Raw genomic sequence first — 22,118 nt, 5'->3', positions numbered from 1 at the left:
TCCCCCGTTTTCGGAGCCATAAGGTGCCTCGCGGATCCTGGCACGCAGTAGGTGTTTAGTAAAAGCTCCCTTCCTCCCCTGGAGAAGTGTAAACTCCAAAAGGATGTTTGTAGCTTCCCAGAGACATTGCACACTTCGGATTCCGTGCTGGCCAGATTCAGGCTGTATTCAATTTATGGGGTATTTAAAAGAGTACGGATACAATTATCCTTATTGTTTTAAATTATTACAATAAACCAAGTTAATATGGCATGAGGGGCAACATAAAGTTGTGGTTCATCAAATGCCCTGATTAATGTTAAGCATGCACTGATGCCCAATTAACACTTTTCCATTAATTTTCATAGAATTAGGAGACAATGGAATACACTCAACACCAAAACTGTGCCGTGCCCACTATGGGTTTCGGAACGTTTGGAAAATCTCAACACCAGCCAAAGCCTTGAGTGCTCAGGACTTTCAATCTCTCTGTCCCCTAAACTGGGAAAATGCCTCTCTGACAGGATTGATGGGGTAGGGTGGAGCGTTTGAAGAGCACAATGTAAAAGTCCCCTTTTTAATTGCCAGTTTACATGGATCATGTTTTATTATGAATGGTTACTGAATATAACTTCTAGGAAGCACTTCATAAGACTTCAAACCACACACCATACCGTTTCCCGACACTCCAACCAAACTGATTCTCAAATCATCTGGGGACCCACGTGTTAAAGAGCCGCATGTTATGTTGGTAGTTGTTTATTGCGATTACGCTCAATAACAACATACAGGCGACACAGCTAATTGGATTATATTTTGGACTTTTACCACAGAACCACAGACCATCAGAGGTAGAGAGGCCTCCTTTCCTTATCCAGCCCCTTCCTTGAATATGGGAGTCCCAAAGGTGCCATGCTGTCAGGCTGTATTCCCATCTCAACCAGTTAGTCCCTAAGAGGAACCCTGGCCAAGGTCCAGTGCCCTTTGGCTCTGCAGCGTACCTATCCAAGCTGTCCCTCACTAGGCAGAAGTGGGTAGCTGCCTTCCTGACGTAGACTTGAACTGTTAAGTGGTGGGTTGAGTGAAAACCTGGGGGGACCGGGCTCCTAGCACTGCAGAGGCCAAGCCAGAGCCTGATAAAGCACTCAAGGGGAAGGCTCCATCCATCCATTGTTATTACTTAGTTTGGTATTATCGGAGACAATCTTGCCACCCCAGGTTGGCCTTGAATCCTCACCAGAGCTCTAGCTGCCACTGGCCCCATCACCACCACCACCAAGTTTTATTTTCCCTTCGCAGATTATTGTTTTGTTAAGATAGTGTCTCCTGTGGCCCAGGCTGATGGCAAACTCCCTAGATTGCAGAGGATGGCCTTGAATGGCTGATCTTTTTGCCTCTGCTGCTGGGATTATGCCAGGTTTATGCGATGCGATGCTAGGGATCAAACCTAGGGCTTCGGGCTTGCCGGGAAGGAAGGCAGTCTACCAAGGGAGCCACATGCCCAACCTCCTGCAGGTTTTTGGTTGGTTTGGTGTTGTTTTCCCCAGGTGGTAACATTTTGGTTACAGACCTTCCCTTGCTCTGTGATTCTGAGTTTTGACAAACGTCCAGACTGTATGACGCCCACCAGGATAAACACGCAGAGCAGTTTCATTGTCCCCCAGACCCGGCTGCTGCTGCCCTTTGCACTGGGGTATTTATTTGTAAGATTCTGCAATTCTTCTCTAGCTGGCTCTCTCAGGGTACCAGTGAAGATCTCTACCGGGCTAGGCTGTTCCTTCCTGAGACTTCCTCCTTCCCCTCTCTGCCCATTCTCACACTCCCCTGGGTTCTCTGGTCGTGGGTCACCTTTCCTCTTGCCCTCTTCTGATTCTCTGCTTTCCCTTTAAATGTTGGTGTGCTTCTCCAGCCTGATCCTCTCCTCCAGGTACCTCGTCCCCGGATGACCTTCTGAGCAGGATTGGATTTAAATACCACCTACATGCTGATGTCACTCCAAATGTCCAACCTTCACCTCACCAGAGTTCCAGGCTCGGCTCAGTGTCCTCTTCTCTATTCATCTCCACTTCCCCTTCCTAAAGGTATTCTAGATGCAACATGGCCAAAGCCACACGCAGACTGTTCTCCCCTCTTTTTGGAATCCTTGTCAATGAATGTCCTCAGCCAGCCTGGAGACAACATGCTTGAACTCTGACCTCACTGTGTGCAAGCTCACCCAGGCGTCTGTGGAATTCACCTCGTAAAGATCGCTCAAATCCATCTTTTTTTTATTACGTTTCTTTCCATTGTACACGTGTGTGTCTGTGGTCAGAGGACAACCTTCAGGAGTCTGTTCTTCCTTTCTCCTGGGTTCCAGAGGCTGAATTCAGGTGTGAGGTCAGGCTTGCGTGGCAGGAACTTTTACCCAATGAACCATCTCACTGGTTCATCAAAGCCCTCTCTCTCTCTCTCTCTCTCTCTCTCTCTCTCTCTCTCTCTTGCTTCTGTATATCAGACCTCTCTCACCCAAGGCCCTGGAACAGCCTCCCACAGCTGCCCAAGGACTCTTAGTCCATTTATATGCCTGGAAAGCTTTCCCACACTTCTCTGACCAGGTCAAATGTCTCTTGATAGACACTTAACCCAGCAGAAGGTCCTCTGTGTACCTTTCCTTGTGTGATCATTTGCTTTATTGCCCATCTCAGCCAGGCCGCGGGCTCCCATCCATTTTTGCTCTCCTTGTACCAGTACAGTACCTGCTGGTTCATGGTTGGCAATAAATACTTTTGGTGGGGGACGGATTGACAGATGAGTGAGTGTCGCTGTCTGTTTTGCCCTAGAGCCTTTTTTGTGTGTTTGTGTGGTCATGTGCAGAAGTCAAATTGGCTACAATTTCCCCTTAATGCTTTTGTCTGTTTAGACCGGCCTCCTAAAATGGTAAAATGCTGCTCTCTCCTCTCCCCCACTTTCTGGAACAATGTGTTAAAGATGGTACACATCTGTAATCCCACCACTTGGGAGGCAGAGGCAGGAGGATCACTGTAAGTTCAGGGTCAGTCTTATCCGAATAGTAAGTCCTAGAGCCGCCAAAAATACATAAGAGCCCATCTCAAACAAACAACAAAAAGATGATATTTATTCTTAAACGTTTTCTAGAACATTCTGGTAAACTTCCGGGTCTGGGATAGCCATTTCATAGGTTTTTTTTTTAACAATGGATTCCATTTCTTTATAATTATAAATTTCTTCAGTTTTTTTTTAATTTTTCTATATTTTTCCAGGAAATTATCCATTCCATTTGTTTTTTGTTTGTTTGATTGATTTGGTTTTTGTTTGTTTGTTTAGCTGGTTGATTGACTGGCTTTGGTTTTTCAAGAGGGGTTTCTCTGTGTAGCCCTGGCTGTCCTGGAACTTGCTCTGTAAACCAGGCTGGCTCAAACTCACAGAGATCCTCCTGCCTCTGCGCGCGCGCGCGCGCGCGCACACACACACACACACACACACACACACACACACACACACACACAAAGTGCAGGGATTAAAGAGGCGTGTACCACCATACCCTGCTGCCATTTGGGTTTTCAAATGCCTAACAATAACAAATTTCGGCTAATAGTTCTCTTGTACCATACCTTAAACTCAGTGGTTTCTATAATGCTTATCAGCTTCATCCCAAAGGTATGCTCCACATGGCTTTCCTTATCTAGATCAACTGGGCCAGAGGTCTGACTGTGTTGTTCTTGGAGGGATTTGGTCTGTTTTGTTTTATCTGTAGAGCTGAGGTCAAACCTGGGACCTTGTGTATGCTCCTCCGAGATCTGTAAGGGGAGAGTTAAATTGTGATGTATTTATTTATTTTTGTTTAGTTTTGGTGCGTGTTTCTTATAAACAGTTGTGAACTGCCTGTGAGTGGTAGGAACCAAACCTAGGCCTCTCTGTAAGAGCAGTTCTTGCTTTTAACAGCTCCCCTCTCCCCAGCCCCTGTCTGAGTGGGCTTTTTTGTTTGTTTTCGTTTGTTTGTTTTTAATGTGCATTAGTGTTTTACCATGGGTATCGGATCCTCTGGAACTGGAGTTACAGACAGCTGTGAGCTGCCATGTGGGTGCTGGGAGTTGAACCCGGATCCGGTCTGAGTGTTTTTTAACTGGAGTTTACTTTCTACAACTTTTTTTTTAAAAAAAAATCATGTTTTAGGTTTTGGTTTGTTTGTCTTCTTTTTTTTGGTAACTATTTTTTTCCTGTTTCATTACTTTTTGGTCTGATATATCTTATTTCCTTACCACTTAAGAATAAGAGTATTACGTAGTATTACATCTTTTTTTAAAAAAAAAATGTACTCCTAAGTGCTGAGATTATACGTGTAACTACTGAACGTTATTTCATTTCATTCTTTTTGCTCTCCAATGTATTCTGTTACTTTTCACTGCCCCCTTTCTTTTTTCCAGGGCTGAGTATCGAACACAAAACCTCACGCATACTTACTTGGTGAATTCTCTAGCGCTCTGCTCCACTCCCAGCCTCTGGCAGCCTTGTCTTAGTTTCTTGATGGCACAGTTAGTACGTCTTACTTGGTTCAGGCTGGTTTTTCTGAGACAGGGTCTCTCATAGCCCCCAAATACTAGGATTATAGCCGTGTGCCACAATGTACAACCTAATTAATTGTTTCACACTTCCATTTTATGATTTATAAGGTTACAAACTTCACCTAGGTATCACTCAAACTGCATTCCCCAAGATGTGGAGACTTTTAACTGATTATCTAGTTAGCAATAATAAGAATTTCTAGGGGCTGGAGAGATGGTTAAGAGCATTGGCTGTTCTTCCAGAGGACCCGGGTTCAGTTCCCAGCACCCACATGGCAGCTTACAACTGTCTGTAATTCTAGTTCCAGGGGACTGGACACTCATGGCAAAAAAACACCAATGCACGTAAAACAAAAATAAATAAATTTTTAAAAGAATATATAAAAGTGAAAAGTATTTGAAAATGTTATTCATATGTAACCAACTGAATTAGAATTTTTCAAAAGGCACTTTCTACGTGAATCAAACTTTTTGACTGACTGAAGCTTGCTTTGGTACATGCCCAATGTTTTATAAATACTTTGTATATTTTTAGAAAGTGTATGTCACTTATTGTTAAGTAATTTTCTGCATGGACCTGACCAGATCAAACTCGCTAATTCCATTTAGATTGTCTGTAGCCTTGCTAGTATTTCGTTTATTTCATATGTCACTTTTTAAAGGGGCACATTAAAAGTTCTCTGTGATAGAAGTCTGGCAGGATGGCTCAGTGGGTAAAGGCCTTGTTGTCAAGGGAGGGAGGAGAGAGCCGACACCCTGCAAGTTGTCGTCTGACCCCCCAACGTGTGTACAGTGATGCTCCCACATGTACAGACATACATGACGCAAATGTAATATACAAAATACATGATTTTAAAGATTCAAATATTTTATATGCTGGACTTGCCAGTCTCTCACAAAATTTCTCAAATTTTTCTGTCTGTATTTGAAATGTATGTTAATAGAGGTAGCAAAAGAACTGTTAAAATCCTCCACTATAGTCACACATTTTTCTATGTCTTCCTCTTTTGCCTTGTATGTTTTATTTTAAGATCTTTTTTTTTTTATTTTTATGTATGTGTCTGTGTATGTGTATGTAGGCATGGTTGTGCATGTGCTGGGTGAGACTGGAAGAGGGCGTCGGCTCCCCTGGAGCTGACGAATTACTGAAGGTCGAGCTCCACCCTACATGGGTGCTGAGACCAATTTGGGTCCTCGAAAGAGCAGCAAATGCTCTTAATCCAGAATCTTCCATCCCTGTGTGCTGGGATGACAGATATGTAACACCATGCCCACCATGTGGGGTGCTGGGGATGGAACCCAGGATTCTGTGCATGATAGGTAAGCATTTTACCAAGCACCCATGTTGCTCGTCATTTTAAATATGCCTGATTTTTATAACCCTAATTTTTTTTTACAAATAGACTTTTAAATTTTCGTTTTAGGAGTATGAGTGTTTTAGCTACATGTGTGTATGTATACCATGTGCGTGACTGGTGCCCATAGAATCAGAAGAGCATATCAGACCCCCTAGAACTGGAATTACAGGTGGTTGTGAGCCACCATGTCAATGCTGGGAACCAAACCCCAGTCCTCTGCAAGAGCAGCGAGTGCTCTTAACCACTGAGCCACCGTTCAGTAAACCTAGTGTTTCCTGAAACTAGTGAGTGTTGGAGCGATTTGTTACACAGCCCAGATAACTAATACAAAGATCCTTCAAGATGCACTGTATACAACCTGCTTAGTGTATAGGTTTGCAGCAGGATTCATATGCTAACATTTGTAGAATGCTTTAGTTGGACCCTGAGCAAATGAACTGCATATTAGCTACAGAACAGCAATCGTGTATTATTAATGTGATCAGATTGCAACACATTTCATGTTCAATTAACTGAAATGCTCTTTCAGGAGCGTGGCTTGGCTCATCTTCTTCTCCCTACTGCATACTCAGAAAAGGTCACTGTCAAGACAGAAAAGTATATATGTGATTTAAATGTCTTGACTCAGTTGCTAACAACCACGAGCGTGTTTTCAAATTGGAAAAGCAAGATTAATTTCAACTTGCTCTTTTTCACACAATGCTCTGTTTACTTTCTGGTATTGCATTTCTCTGCCATGCTGGGCGCCTTGCTTATTAAAGAGTCTGTTCATTTCTCCGCCTCCCAGACGTTCACAAGCCTTCACTTTTCAAAACAGACCCGCCAGACTTTGCACCCAAAATAAAAATGACCTGTATTTTTACTAGAAAACATTTAGTGAAATGAGTTTTTATTCATGAAAATTTCACCAAGTATAAATTCCCCGTTGAAAAGTAATGGGGCCTTTGTATTTTCTTTAAATAAATAAATAGTTTCTTTCCTCAGGAACCATGACTACCAAGTCCAGGGCTAGTCTGTGTTCCTCTGATAGAAAATGAGCATGTGTATGGAGTTCCTAAGTCGGCCCTTCCTCTGGCACTGTGTAGTACGGGAAAGCCACTGGAAGTAGGAAGTAACTGGGGGTGGGGGGTGGAGGGGTGAGAGGGGGGGGGAACAACAGTAACCAAAAAAAAACCCTCAAAAAGATGAAGGATGTGAGAGAAAGCAAAATTAATGGTTTTTAAACACCCTTACTGGTCTGACACCTTTATATGTAATTATTTTTCTTCTAACCTTGTGTGATACGTTTACATATGCAAAAGTCTAATTTAACTTCAACGAGAAAGAAAATGTTTTGTTTTTGTTTTCATTTTCCAAACTGGGGAAGAGACTACAGAAGCTTTGCCAAAGCGTGAAAAGAACTTAAAATACATTTATTTATCCAACAGCTTTCTTTTCTTATTTTTTCCTTTCCATGTTCAGGTTGGACAGAGTTAGAAATCCCGTGTTCCGGTTGAAGAGGTTTACTCCCTTCACCCCGGTCTGTTCCCCTTCCTCGTCTACAGTTGCAAATGATAGCACGCAGCCAAGGTGCACCAGCTAGACTGCTCATGAACGGTAGGACTTACAGAATGGCCACAGCGGAGGGAAAGGGGCCTTCCTGGGAGGGTGGGCGAGCCTCAGCGGAAAACGGTCACCTTTAGGAGATTCCAGCGGCGGGCTGGAAGTTTGACTTGGGTGCCTCTCAGCTTCAGCAGGAGGCGGGCTCCCAGAGTATGGTGGGTACGAGAATTACACAGGAAGCTTCCGTTCTTAAAAAAAAGAAAGAAAAGAAAATACCCCAGGGCTGCTCTCCCGTGTCTGGTAGAGACTGTTTAACTGCTGCGTGCCTTTCTGTCATCGCTATTCTTACACATGGAGGTAAATATTTTATTAAACATCTTCATGCCCGCCTGTTAGGAAGCCCTCTGCTGCCTAGGCCTGGCTGTCGCCCAGTGTTGCCAGGGAGGGGGAGAGGGTAGGCTCAAGCACATGCTGTCTTCACAGAGGAGCTGCACAGCCTCACCATTCTGTCCAGGGCTTCCCACCTGGAAACCATTTTCTCCTCTGGCCTCTCAGACTTAATCTTCCATTTCTTCTTTTTTAATCAGCCACCAACTTAGTCTTGATGAAAGGGGCCGGGCTCCCAGAAGAAAATAGCTATGCCTTTTAACTCCACCTGGAAACAGTTGACATGGTACCTCGGCCACCTTCTCTCTGCTGGCCTTGGAGCGTCCCCCCCACCTCCACCAAGGCTAAATATCATAGCTGGAAGTACAGGGTCTCCCCCACCCCAAACCCCCCTTCTCACACACTCTCTAAGTTGTATCTTGGGACTTTTCAACAGTCTCTGTGGTCACTCTGGACACTGACACTCGGCCCATCCACCGCAGACAGCCAACAGGCTCACAGACCCACGACTACACATTAGTTTTAGAAACTCTTGTTCCCATTTATACGGTACAGAAGGTGACCACAGCAGCCATACACGTAGCATGGTAAGGGTGTCACTCCATCATTTGTTTGTGTCTCCAGAAGACCAATCCAACAACATCTACGCAGACTTGTGTGAGGAATTGCCTCTTTGTATGAGAAATTTGCACTCTGGAGGACTGTGGTTGTGAGCGCCCTCGTCTGGTCAACAGAGGCAGCACCTTTTACTGTGGGTTCCCTCTTCTGGTGGAGCAGGGAAGAGGAGTCTGTCCCCTCCCTTGATAGTCTCCCATCCTAGAGTTCAAGTTCTGGCTACCAAATTCTGACATCAAAATCTCACCAGTTGAGGGCTCTCCTGTAGTTGATGCCAAGACCCGCCACAATAGCCCACATTGCAATTTCTGTAATTATTACCAATCAGCTAAAATTCAAAAAACTAAAAGGAAGGGAATTCAGATAACTCGGAATCAAATCTGCTTAGGCAAACATGGTATTGACACTCACAGAAGGATAGAGATGGGAGAGGGGAGTGAAAAAGAAGCATTAGCTGTAAGGGGAACAAGGAGTAGGGCTGCAGCACAAACTGCTTGCTAGGCAAGACATTCATGCTAAAAATAATGGTGCCTGGAGAGGGCATAACAAATAAAAATGTGCTGTCCCCATGGCAGGAGGAGCCAGAGGCTTTGCAAATCAACACTGGAATTAGAATACTACCAAAACAGAACCGTCGTATAAGGCAGATAGTAAGGAACATGACACAATTTGAAATGCACTCAAAAAAGTGAATTTTGTCGCCAACCTCTTACTTTCGTGGGTGTGATGATGCCGGAGGCCCTCTCAATAGAGATTCACCCCATTTCTGGGTTCTAAACAGGCCTTCAAGATCACCTGCTCAGCCAATGCTACATGAGAAAGGAAGGCAAGACCTGGTTTTGTGTCTACTAGTGTGGGTCGCAGATAATTACAAGCATTAGGAAAAAAAAAATGAATTGCCCAAGTGGTTGATGGGAGGCCTGGCCTAACAGAAGGGGTGCGGGAGGGGGGGACAGAGTGGGGAGTTAGCCCATCACGGGCTTGATGTGAGCCCACAGCCCAAGGAGACTGGGGAGAACCCTAATGCAATCTTCAGCTCTATTAATAGTACAGCCGAGTGTGCGAAGAGGGAGGCGGTAATCCCAGCATGTGCCAGCAGGTCAGGCCACACACAGTTTCATGCTCAGTCCTGCAGGCTGTGTTTTAAGAGAGGGGCTGGCAAGGCAAGCCTGTTCAGACGAGCATGAGAAGGATCGGACCTTGGTCCTCAAGACGGCGCCACAGTAAGCCTCGCTATCCTTTCAAGATTGGCAATATCAGGATGGCTCTCCACCAAATCCGTGATGCTTTGGGAGCCAGGACCTGGAATTATGTCTCTGGTATTTACCTCATTGAGATGTGCAGTGTGTGTGTGTGTGTGTGTGTGTGTGTGTGTGGGTGGGTGGGTGGTGGTGTGTGTGGCGGTGTGGGGGGGGGGGTCCCCTACTCATATAAAGGGACAGTAATAACCCAGTCTACCTCCACTGTCATTTGAAGGATTGAATCTGCCCATTTGAGCCAGTGTGTGCTGTGTACCAGGCAGAGGGAATACCAAGATAAATCTAGGGCATTTGTCACTGAGGAGCCTGAAGTCCCATAAGGACAGACAAGCCCACAAGTAGGTTCTTTGCATCCAGTGTGACAGATGATGGAGACATGCATTGATTTGAACGGTGATGCAATTAATCTCTTCAGAGTGATAGGGGAGAAAAACAGAACTCTTGAGGCATAGGCACTTTCAGATCTAGGAGGAAAAGGAACCACTGGGTAGGAGAGAGGAGAACCCAGGAACAAGAAAAGATTAGAGCCAAAGTCTGGGGAGATGGCTCAGTGGGTAAGAGTGCTTGGTGCACAAGCTTGAGGACCTGAGTTCGAATCCCCAGCATCCCTGTGAAAGTTGTTGTTATTACATGCTGGGGGAGTGGAGTTTGCTGGCTGCTGGCTAGCTCCAAGCTCCTACTCCTGTCTCAAGGGAGTAAAGTGGAGAGTGACAGAGCAGGACACCCGACATCCCATATGCACACAGGTAAATACCACAACACGCATGCATGTATGTACACACACACACACACACACACACACACACACACACACACACACACACACGGGGCAGGGGGGAGATGAAAGATTAGAACCAGGAAAATCCAAGGTTATAAAAGACAATAGAAGAGGCTGGAGAGACGGCTCAGTGGTTAAGAGCATTATCGATTCCGGTTCAATTCCCAGCACCCACATGGCAGCTGATAACTGTCTGTCACTCCACTTGCAGGGTATCTGACACTTTCACACAGACAAATAGACGCATAAAATAAAAATAAGTCAAATAGCCAAGTATGTAGTAAGGATACAGAGTAGCATTATTTTAAAAAAAAAGACAGTAGAAGTTTTGCTAATATTAGATGTTATCGGGAAGCTTGAGGGGGGGCTGGAACCATGACTCAGCAGTTAAGAACACTTGCTGCTCTTACAGAGGACCTGGGTTCAGTTCCCAGCACCTACATCAGGGGACTCACAAGTGCCTGTAACTCCAGTTCCAGGGATCTGATGCTCTCTTCTGGCCTCCACAGACATCTGCACACACATGTATATACACTCAGACACATACACGTAAAACAAAATAAAACCTTGAAAAAGAAAAAGAAGTCATTGAGCCAAGGGCTGAAACATTTCTAGTCCACTCACTGGATATAGAGTGTACTAATTTGGGTTACTATTTCTGTGATGTACTCAATGACCAAAGCAACTTGGGGAGGAAAAGGTTTGTTTTGACTTACACTTACAGGTAACAGTCTATTACTGAGGGAAATCAGGGCAGGAACATGGAGGCAGGGACTGATGTAAAAGCCATAGAGGAGTGCTGCTTACTGGCTTGCTCCTATGGCTTGCTCAGCCTGCTTTCGTATAGAACCCAGCACCACCAGCCCAGGGATGGTACCACCTATTAAGAAAATGCTCGCCGGCGCACGCCTTTAATCCCAGCACTCCGGAGGCAGAGCCAGGTGGATCTGTGTGAGTTCGAGGCCAGCCTGGACTACCAAGTGAGTTCCAGGAAAGGTGTAGATGTAACCAACGGTCTTATAAAATAAGAAACACAGAGCCATTTCAGAGAAGAAAGCCAAGAGGTCAGAGCTAAGAGCCTCACCCTTCCTGATTCAGGGATCCTCTCCAGCCAAGAGAGCTCTCTGAAAAGGACCTACTTCCTGTGTGTCTGTCTTTAAAGTCTTCCTGTTCTGCCTTCTCATTGGTTGTAAACCCAAACATGTGACTGCCTCGTCACTGCCTGAATGTACCACCCTCCAGCTCCTTAAAGGCGTGCGCCACCGCCGCCACGCACTTGCTATGGCTCTAATAGCTCTGACTCCCAGACAACTTTATTTATTAACATACAATTAAAATCACATTTCAGTACAAGTAAAATACCACCACAGAAAGGCGCAAAGCTACACAGAGAAACCCTGTCTCGAAAAACCAAAAAAAAAAGAAAGAAAGAAGATGCTCTACAGGCTTGCCTACAGCCTGATCTTCTGGAGGCATTTTCTTAACCAGGGCTCCCTTCTCTCAAACAACTCCAGCTTGTGTCAAGTTGACATAAAATTAGCCAGCACATAAAGACTGGACATTTCATCCACAGCAGTCAAGACTTTTCATGAAGATGGTGCTGGACATCATGCTGCATGTCTGTAACCCTGACATTCTGATAGCTAAGGCAGGAAGATCCTGAACTCAGGGCCAGCCTGGCCTTTGTAGTGAGATCCAGTCTTTAAAGCCTAACATCTGGCGGGTCGCTCAGTGGTAGAGCATTTATGTGGCATTCGCATGGCCCTGGGTTCAATCCATAGAACAAGAAAGAAAAAAACAAGACCCCCTCAGAAAACTAATGAAAGCAGAAACTTACTTCATTTAAAAGTTTGGGGAAGTGTGCATTTATTGCTTTTTTGAGATAGGGTTTCCTTGTGTAGCCCTGGCTGTCCTGGAACTAGCTGTGTAGACCAATCTGGCTTTGAACTCAGAGCTCTACCTGCCTCTGCTTCCTGAGTGCTGGGATTAAAGGTGTGCTGCCATGCCTGGCTTGGAAGTGTGCATTTATTAGACACCTATTATACACTCAGAATATTGCCACCTGTTATGACAGTTCAAACAGCTAATAATTCTGTTGGCTCCCACTTTAGTACTAGTTAGTGACCAGAATAACCTTTATGACAGCTAGGGAATAGTGGAGACCATGATGGGACTTGTGTAAAAATGAGGGAGGCAGGCAGAGTGGAGTTTCAGTGGCCAGTAGAGCTAGCTGATCCTGGGTGATATTCCTTATGGTCACACAGAAGGGCCAAAAAAAAAATCTTTGTGATGCGAGTATGAAGACCTCCTTCTGTGGGCCCCCTCCACCTTGTTCACGGGAGGTTTTCTCTTCCGGGAGTGCTCCTCGGCACATTTCTGGTCTTCACATCCCTTCTGTTTGCTCCCATTTTGTTATTTACCAGTGGGATTAATATTACTCTTTACCCTGTTCACACTCCAGATCCAACACGCCTTGTTTTTTTCATCAGTGGGCTTGTGTTTGGTTGATTAGTTATTCATGTGTAATGTGAGGTGACAGGAACTGTAATACAGAGACATGATTGTGGAGAAGGCAGCCGTGCCGGCTCCGGGCTCGGCTTCTTTCTTCCTCCTCCTCTGTGGGAGGGAGTGGGTAGGCAGGTGAGTAAAGGCATGCAGATTACTCGCAGATGGTTCAAACTTTCCATTTAACCAAGCTGGTGACTGAAGCCAACTGGGGGAAATTACAACCAACGGCCCTGGCCGGTGCCTCCTCTCAAGAGTCCTTCCTCTGCACCTGAGTCCCTCATCGGCTTCTGGATCTGACCAGCCCGGTCTTGAACCTAAATTCCCCACATCCTTCATCCAGTGGTGGTACCGGAGATTAAACCCAGGGCCTTGTGCATGCAAAGTAAGCACACACACACACACACACACACACACACACACACACACACACACACACCCGAGCGGTTAGCCCCAACTCCCAGTGTGCCCTGCGTGTCTTTTGTGTGCCGGCTTCTTTCGTAGGTGGGGTATTCACAGAGGCCCACCAGTCCTCCTTGCCTCCTGGTCCCATCATGGTGGCCAAAGCGGACTTTACAGAATGTAAATGGATGCCTCCCATCGCTCCCCACTGCACGGAACCCCTGGGCCTGGGCCTTACGTGCTCTGACCTCCGTCAACTTTTTCTGCAACCTCAGTCCCATCCCTTCTCAAAATGAGCTGTTAGCCAAGTAGAGTTTTTTTTTTTTCCTTGCTAGTGAGTTATCTGGAAACTCTGTGCAAGCAGAGCTTCAACTGTCTTGTTCGTTGCCACAGGTCTGATGCCTGGAACGTTCTGGAACATGGCACGGGAGCTCAGCCAGTATTTGTTGAACGAATGAGCCTCAAATTTCCTTAATACTCTTCCAAAGGGCAGCTTTGTTTTCAGAAAAGCCCACATTAAAATATCATCCGAGAAAAGGGATACATTCAAGAGATGATCACTGAAATTACAGGGTGCGCGTGTTGACACAGGAAGGCTGTTTCCAGACTTTAGCAACTGTCTGTAAAGTCCAGGGGAAGAGAAGTTGAACACCTAAATGGAAAATATTCCCCACCTCACCTCACATCACTTCCTATCACATTATCCTGTTTGTTTTTTTTCCTTAGCACTTCTCGCCCTGTGCAGTTATGGTGTTGATTCGTGTTCCCTCACTCACTGCCCGCTTCTCACTCCCATTCACAAGAGTACTGACCTTGCCGGTCTTGTTCTCTATACACACCTAAGACGAAGCGTGTGTTCGGAGATCATTAGCTGAAAAAGTGGATTTGAAGTCCTTAGAAATAGCCAGGATGAACACGAGACTCAGTGAAAGGTGCGAATGTGAACTTGTTCACAAAACATCAGGCTGCAGAGCATTTGATTGGAGTGGCATGGAGAGCGAGCGGGTGGTGCATCACACAGGGAGCCAGGCAGGGATCCGATCCTGTGTAAATCCGGCTCCCCACTCAACTTGTAAAAGAAACATCACCGAGTGGGCAGGTGCATGGCCTGTGGGCACAGGGGCTCAGGACATGCAGAAATAAATAAAATAAAATACAAAAATAAACCTAAACAAAATAAGACAAAAATGAAACTAAACATACACATTCTGTGGTGGTTTGAAAGAAAATGGCCCCCAAAGGAAGTGGCACTATTAGGAGGTGTGGCTTTGTTGGAGTGGGTGTGGTCTTGTTGGAGGAAGTGTGTCACTGTGGAGGTGGGCTTTGAGGTCTCATATATGCTCAAGCCATGCCCAGTTTCTCAGACCACTACCTGTTGTCTGCACGAGATGTAGAACTCTCAGCTACCTCTCCAGCACCGTGTCTGCCTGCCCACTGCCATGTCCCACCATGACGATAATAGACTCTGAATTGTAAGCCACCTGGTTAAACTCTTATAAGAGTTGCCATGGTCATGGTGTCTCTTCACAGCAATAGAAACCCTAACTAAGGCAGGAGGTGGTATCAGGGACTGGAGTATTGCTGTGATAGGCCTGATCATGCTTTTGTTTGAAGGAATACGGACCTTGGGACTGGATTAGAAAAGCAGGTGAATAATGTAAGTGCTGCTTAATGGGCCATCCTGGTAGGAGCCTGGAGGACAGTGCTGCTAGGGGGATTTGAACTGTGGGGGCTGACTCAAGAGGTTTCAGAGGAAAAGAATGCTAGTGTGTGGTTGGGAGACCAGTATTACGATCTTTTGGTGAAGAATGTGGCTGCTTTTTGCCCTTGTCCTAAGAGTCTGCCTGAGGATAAAGTGAAGAGTTTTGAATTAATTCCCTTGGCAGAGGAAATCTCAAAATAGCCCAGTATAGACTCTGTTGTGTGGTTACTAGTGGTAACTCTGATGAAGATTTCAAAGGAAAAGGAGCACGCTGAGCAAATAAAAATACAAAATGGCCGGGCGGTGGTGGCGCACGCCTTTAATCCCAGCACCCGGGAGGCAGAGCCAGGCGGATCTCTGTGAGTTCGAGGCCAGCCTGGGCTACCAAGCGAGTTCCAGGAAAGGCGCAAAGCTACACAGAGAAACCCTGTCTCGAAAAATCAAAAAAAAAAATAAATAAAAATAAAAATACAAAATGTACAGATTGAGAAAAGGGGCACCAGGAAGCGGAATAGAGCTAAATCCCGTGTTCAAGGAGATAAACGGATTAAGAAATGGAATAAAGGAGTGGTGATCTCAGGGCAGGATCCTACCTGCTAAGTTTCCAACTTGTGAAAAAGAATTAAAGAAAAGCTTAAAGCCAGGTGTGGCTGTGCACCCCCTTTAATCCCAGCACCTGGGAGACAGACTAAGATTGAGGCCAGCCTTGTCTACAGAGCAAGTTCCAGGACAGCCAAGCTTAAGCAGTGAAGGAAACCATGGAAAACATAAAGCTGGTAAAGATGTAATTGAATGAGGGGCCATGTTTCAGCCCCAGTAAGCAGCAGACTTGGCAGCTTTGGCCACAGGGTTCTGGAGTTAAGGATAGGAGAAAGGAACTATGGAATTTCCCCCCAAGACTAAGGAAAGCTGCTGAGGCCAGGCATGTGTCAGGGGTGTCCTTGAATAGAGGCCCAGAGAGGTCATTGTGTGAAGCTGTGAAGGAGAAGCTTGGATTGGCCTTGGAGACCCAAGATGTTGGAGATGCCAGAGCCGTAAGATACCGGTTGAGGAAAGCTGCTAACGGGGAATGGAACCAGTCCAAGAGAAAGAAGTGTGTTGCAGTCAACAAAGCTGAAAGGAGTTGGAGACCTGAAGAGCACTTTAACATCAGACATGACGATGCAGAGTTTGGAGTTTGATCAGCTGGTTTTGGGTCTTGCTTTGGTCCAGTATTTCCTCACTATGCTCCGTTTCCATCCTTTTGGAAAGGTCATGTACATCCTGTGTCATTATACGTTGAAAATAAGTGATCTGCTTTTTTATTTTGACTTTACAGGCAATTACAGTTAAGAGATTGCATGAATCTCAGAAGAGACTTTGATCTTTAGACTTTTAAATAAGGTTGAGACTGTTATAGACTATGAAGACTTTTGAAGTTGGACTGAATGCATTTTTGCATTATGATATGACTACAAGGCCAAGGAGTGGAATGTGGTGGTTTGAAAGAAAATGGCCCCTAAAGGGAGTGGCACTATTAGGAGGTGTGGCATTGTTGGAGTAGGTGTGGCGTTGTTGGAGGAAGTGTGTCACTGTGGAGGTGGGCTTTGAGGTCTCATATACACTCAAGCCACACCCAGTGTCTCACCACTACCTGTTGCCTGCACAAGATGTAGAATTCTCAGCTACCTCTCCAGCACCATGTCTGCCTGCACACTGCCATGTCCCACCATGATGATAATGGACTCAACCTCTGAATTACAAGCCACCCAATTAAATGTTTTCCTTTATAAGAGTTGCCATGGTCATGATGTCTATTCACAGCAATAGAAACCCTAAGACACATTCCTAGTAAAAAATAATTGTGAAATTGCTGTGGGATGGTCTGTATGTCAAATGTGTTGCTCTGATTGGTCAATAAATAAAACACTGATTGGCCAGTAGCCAGGCAGGAAGTATAGGCGGGATTAACAGAGAGGAGAATTGAGAGAACAGGAAGGCAGAGGGAAACACTGCCAGCCGCCGCCATGACAAGCAGCATGTGAAGATGCCGGTAAGTCACGAGCCACGTGGCAAGGTATAGATTTATAAAAATGGGTTAATTTAAGATATAAGAACAGTTAACAAGAAGCCTGAGCCATTAGGCCAAACAGTTTAAATAATATAAGCGTCTGTGTGTTTATTTTATAAGTGGGCTGTCAGACTGCTGGGGCTTGGCGGGACCTGGAGAAAAAACTCTCCAGCTACATGAAATGAATATGATGTACACAGATGTTCACAACAACACCATCACAGTATCCAAAGAGTAGAAACTGCCCAAGAGCCCATCAATACATGAGTAGATAAACAAATGCTTATCTGCAGTATAGACATACAGTGTAATATTACCCCTACATAAAAAAGATGAAAAATAATACATGTAATAAGTATAGTGTAATGTAAGTGGCTAGAGGACATTATGTCAAGTGAAAGAAGCCAAATAGAGAAGAGGTAATAGTGCATGATTCCACCTATAGGAGGTTCCCAGAGGGGTCAAATTCATGACAATGGTAGAACGGTGGTTGCTAAGAGTTTGGTGACGGGGAGGGGAGGGCAGTTATTTTTTTAATGAGTGCTTAAACCCATTGTTTCAGTTTGATATAAAAGAGTTGAAATAGGCCGGGCGGTGGTGGCGCACGCCTTTAATCCCAGCACTCGGGAGGCAGAGCCAGGCGGATCTCTGTGAGTTCGAGGCCAGCCTGGTCTCCAAAGCGAGTTCCAGGAAAGGCGCAAAGCTACACAGAGAAACCCTGTCTCGAAAAACCAAAAAAAAAAAAAAAAAAAAAAAAAAAAAAAAAAAGAGTTGAAATAAAGCCAACTGTGGTAGCTCATGCCTCTAATCCTAGCACTTAGGAGGCAGAGGCGGGAGGATCATGAGTTCAGTGCCATCTTGAGTACTGTAGGAGTTGATACCAGCATTGTGCTTAGGACAATGCTGGCACATAAAGAACTCCAGAGGAAGACACCCTAAGGTTACCATCCATTATCCCCATCCTCAAACCAGAGGACAGTTTATAAACTGATGTAACAAAAGTGTCAAGATACATTAGTAAGTGGTAGGGGGGGAGGTCAAAATACACAGCAATGTGTACAACATGCTAACCTTAGTTCCAAGAAAGAGGATAGTAAAAAATACACTGTGTCTGTAGAGATGGATGGATGGATGGATGGATGGATGGATGGATGGATAGATGGATAGACAGATAGCTCGATCTATAAAAATAAATAAATAAATAAATAAATATATATATATATATATATATATATATATAAAATGTACCTACATGAATATGCAAGTGTGCCATCATGTGTACATGTGCTAACAACTATCCTTGGTTAGACCCCTTTGCTGTGCAGCTCAGGGAACACAATCCCATTTTACCCTATGTCAGTAGCAGCCCAGGAGTGCAATACAAATGGTGTCCCTGAGAGTTGCCCAACACAGTGGCTCTGTTGACTTAGCTGCATGTGGCTAACATCTCTTTGGAGAATACAGAGAATGGAATAACATTAGTTGCCTGTGGGGGAGGGATGTAGGTGGCTTAGAAGTGGGGAGGCCTCTCACAGTGAAGCCTTAGTGTCCTCGCAGCTTAGAACTTTGCAAATGTGCAATGGAATACTTGTTGCCCAGACAATAAGTAGAAAAAGAGTTGGAAAAATAAATCGATATACATATTTAAAGCTAATACATAAAAATAACAATGCAAGTTGAAGAGTTAAGGAAATACAGACAAGTGCCAAGAAGTATAGAGGAGAGAATTGCAATTAAGTACAATTCCTTCTTTGTCCTGTCCCTCAACAAGGTCTCTGTGTATCTGTCCTGAGTTCTTCAAGGTCAGCATCTCATAAGAAGGGAGGGGCACAGGCGGGTCCAAACTTTTGACATTTCTGTATGACATTATCATCTACAGTTCATTCTTAAGAACCTTGCAACTGAATTACTCAATCCCCCCCAAAAAAAGAAAATCACACACACACACACACCCCTCATAACGTTTTGAGTTTACCATCTCATCTTGGGCCACACTCATATCTATCCTGGGGTTCAGGTGGCCCCCTGGGCCACAGGTTGGAAATGCTACTAACAGAAACCTGGCCCAACAGTTGTTTTGGTCAATAAAGCTTTATTGGAACATATAGCCACATTTATTTGGTTATGCACTGTTCGTGATTTCTAGATCCTACTGCAACAGCACCACTGTAGTTGTGATAAAGACCATGTGGTTCTCAAAACTGAAAGTATTGCCCTGGGTGTGATGACTCATGCCCGCTATCCTAGCTCTCTTGAGGTGAGGCAGGAAGACGACCTTGGGTTCAAGGTGTATGAAACACTATAGAATGTTTAGGATCAGTCTAGGCTACATAGTTCCAGGCTAGCCCAGGCTACATAGCAAAGCAAAACAAGAATATTTACTATCTGGTTGCTCATGGAGAAAGCCTACGGCTGCTAATAGAAAAGAACAGATTTTTGAACAGGCATGTCTGGGGTTCGGGTTTTAGAGTGGGCAGGCCTGGGGTCTCAGCACCATTGCTGCACAGTTAGTTGTGGGAGATCAGTTGTAAAGTGTGTGAAACCCGTCGTGAATCTTTCATGGCTTGTGCTTATTCGTTTTTAAAACGGTGGGAAGACCACAGTTAGGTTTTGATTCCTGCTTTTCTTTCAACTAACCTGATATCACAAGTAATTTTCTCTGTTCTTAAAATTATTCATAAGCATTTGCTTTCTCTTTCCTTATTTGTTTGTTTGTTTGGTTGGTTGGTTTTTCAAGACAGAGTTTCTCTTTGTAGCTCTGGCTGTCCTAGAACTCGCTCTGTAGACCAGACTGGCCTCAAACTCACAGAGATCCGCCTGTCTCTGCCTCATGAGTGTTATGATTAAAGGCATGCATCACCGTGCCAGGTTTAATTTAATTTTTGCTATGGGAATTATCAACCACTTGGAAAAATAGAAAGAGTAAGCTAATAACTATATACTAATCTCCTCCATAAAAACTAGTAACATTTGGTCTTAGTGACTTCTACTTCTTTGCTGAAATAGTTTAACTAAATTGCAGATACCAAGACATTTCTGTTGTAAATACTTCCATAGGCATCCCAAAGGGGATATTTTCTATATATAACTTGAAAACAATTTCTTCTTCTTCTTCTTCTTCTTTTCTTCTTCTTCTTCTTCTTCTTCTTCTTCTTCTTCTTCTTCTTCTTCTTCTTCCTCTCCTTCTCCTCCTCCTCCTTCTCTCTCTCTCTCTCTCTCTCTCTCTCTCTCTCTCTCTCTCTCTCCTGGACAGGGTCTTACTATGCAGCCCTGGCTAGCCTAGAACTAACTGTGTAGATCAGGTTGGCCTGAAACTCAGATAGATCCACCTGCCTCTGCCTCTCAAGTGGTGGGATTAAAGGCGTGAGCTACCATGCCCAGTCAATAACTTCTTAATAATCACAAATACCCACTCTATATACAGATTTCTCGGGTGTTCTCCATACTTCTTTCACGCAGGATTTCTTCAAACCATGGTCTACTCAGGAGCCCTTCATTGCATCTGAAGGTCCCATGTCCCTTTAAAGCTACAGTGGTATGTCACCCTAGTCCCTAGTCACCCCTTCACACTCCACTCTCTGTGTATTGACTTATGAATGAGGCAGGCTAGATGAACAGTGTACTAAGTAACTGAATGTACCAGGACGTGTGCACCCATTTCCTTGATTCAGGCAATTTCAGTGGATTCTAATACTTCCTTAGCAGAAACAGTGCTACAAAAGGTAGCTTTCTTTTTTTTTTTCCAAGACAGGGTTTCTCTGTGTAGCTTTGCACCTTTCCTGGAACTTGCTTTGTAGACCAGGCTGGCCTCGAACTCACAGAGATCCGCCTGCCTCTGCCTCCCGAGTGCTGGGATTAAAGGCATACCGCCCGGCGATAGCTTTCTTAAACCCTTCATTTGCCCTGAAAATAAATTTACATCTTCCTTTGCTGTTAGCTATTAGTGTACTAACCCACCTCCTCTCCTTCCTATCTCTAATTCGTAGACAGTGAGCTGTGGCATCACGTGATGTCTCTCTTAGGGTCATTCTGCCTGTTCTGGCACTGAATTATGTCACCAAGTAGGGTGGGCACTGCTCTAGGAAAACTAACTCCTTTGTTTTGTAGACAGGGTCTCATTCTGTAGTCCAGGCTAGCCTCAAACTTAGGACAACACTGCCTCAGCCCGCCAAGTGCTGGGCCTAGAGATGAGAGCCACCACGCTGGGCTTCAACCTAGCTGCTTTTGTTTGGACAAAGTGAGTTATGCCCTGCTGCCTCCTCCAGCCATCCTACACCACCTTGCCAGATTGATACCCATCCTGAAGCCCTCCCCAGTGAACCTATTCCGGATATCCCTCTGTCCCTGGTCCCTCCTGCAGTAGTGGTCCCTCTGCTTCTGTGCCACTCTGATGACATCAGTGGTGCTGGGTGGTTCTTAGCTGGCCACTGCTTTTCCATTAAATCTCCTCCCCTGGAGAGTACGGACTACCTTTTCTTTCTTTCTTTTTTTTTTTAAAGATTTATTTATTTGTTATGTATACAGTGTTCTGTCTGCACATATCCCTGCAGGCCAGAAGAGGGCACCAGATCTCATTACAGATGGTTGGGAGCCACCATGTGGTTGCTGGGAATTGAACTCAGGACCTCTGGAAGAACAGCCAGTGCTCTTAACCGCTGAGCCATCTCTCCAGCCCGGGACTACCTTTTCTACAAGTCTGATTTCCTTAGGGCCCCGATGACAGGATAAACAAACATATGGGAAATCAGAGGGGTGAAAGGTCGCAGTCATCAACCCTCGTGAGAAAGCTGGGTGACCCCAGCAAAGCACTGTGCCTTTGTAAGACCCTATCAAAAAGAAATAAAGCGTGGCCTGCTGCCACAGACCTGGAATCCTTGCTGTTCAAGAGACTGGACAGGAGGGTAACAAATTTGAGGCCTGCCTAGGCTACAGAGGGAGTTCAGGGTCAGCCTTGACAAATTAGCAAGACTCTGTCTGAA

General features: G+C 45.0%; 1 long non-coding RNA gene across 6 annotated transcripts in view; it reads left to right on the top strand.

Annotated features, from left to right (window-relative positions):
* Positions 1–22,118, top strand: part of LOC128122303 (uncharacterized) — an 84,614-nt gene that overhangs the window by 1,036 nt on the left and 61,460 nt on the right. For 5 of the 6 annotated variants that reach the window (XR_008222397.1, XR_008222398.1, XR_008222394.1 and 2 more), the window contains exon 2: positions 7,361–7,495. This is a non-coding gene — a long non-coding RNA (uncharacterized LOC128122303). Of the gene's footprint in view, positions 1–7,360; positions 7,496–16,407; positions 17,629–22,118 lie in introns of those variants that run through there. The other variant, XR_008222395.1, reaches the window with a different exon arrangement.

Source organism: Peromyscus californicus, unplaced genomic scaffold, assembly GCF_007827085.1.
Source record: "Peromyscus californicus insignis strain IS unplaced genomic scaffold, ASM782708v3 Scaffold_3__1_contigs__length_106647218, whole genome shotgun sequence".
In the NCBI taxonomy this organism is placed as follows: Eukaryota; Metazoa; Chordata; class Mammalia; order Rodentia; family Cricetidae; genus Peromyscus; species Peromyscus californicus.
This window is presented reverse-complemented; position numbering and strand designations above follow the sequence as displayed.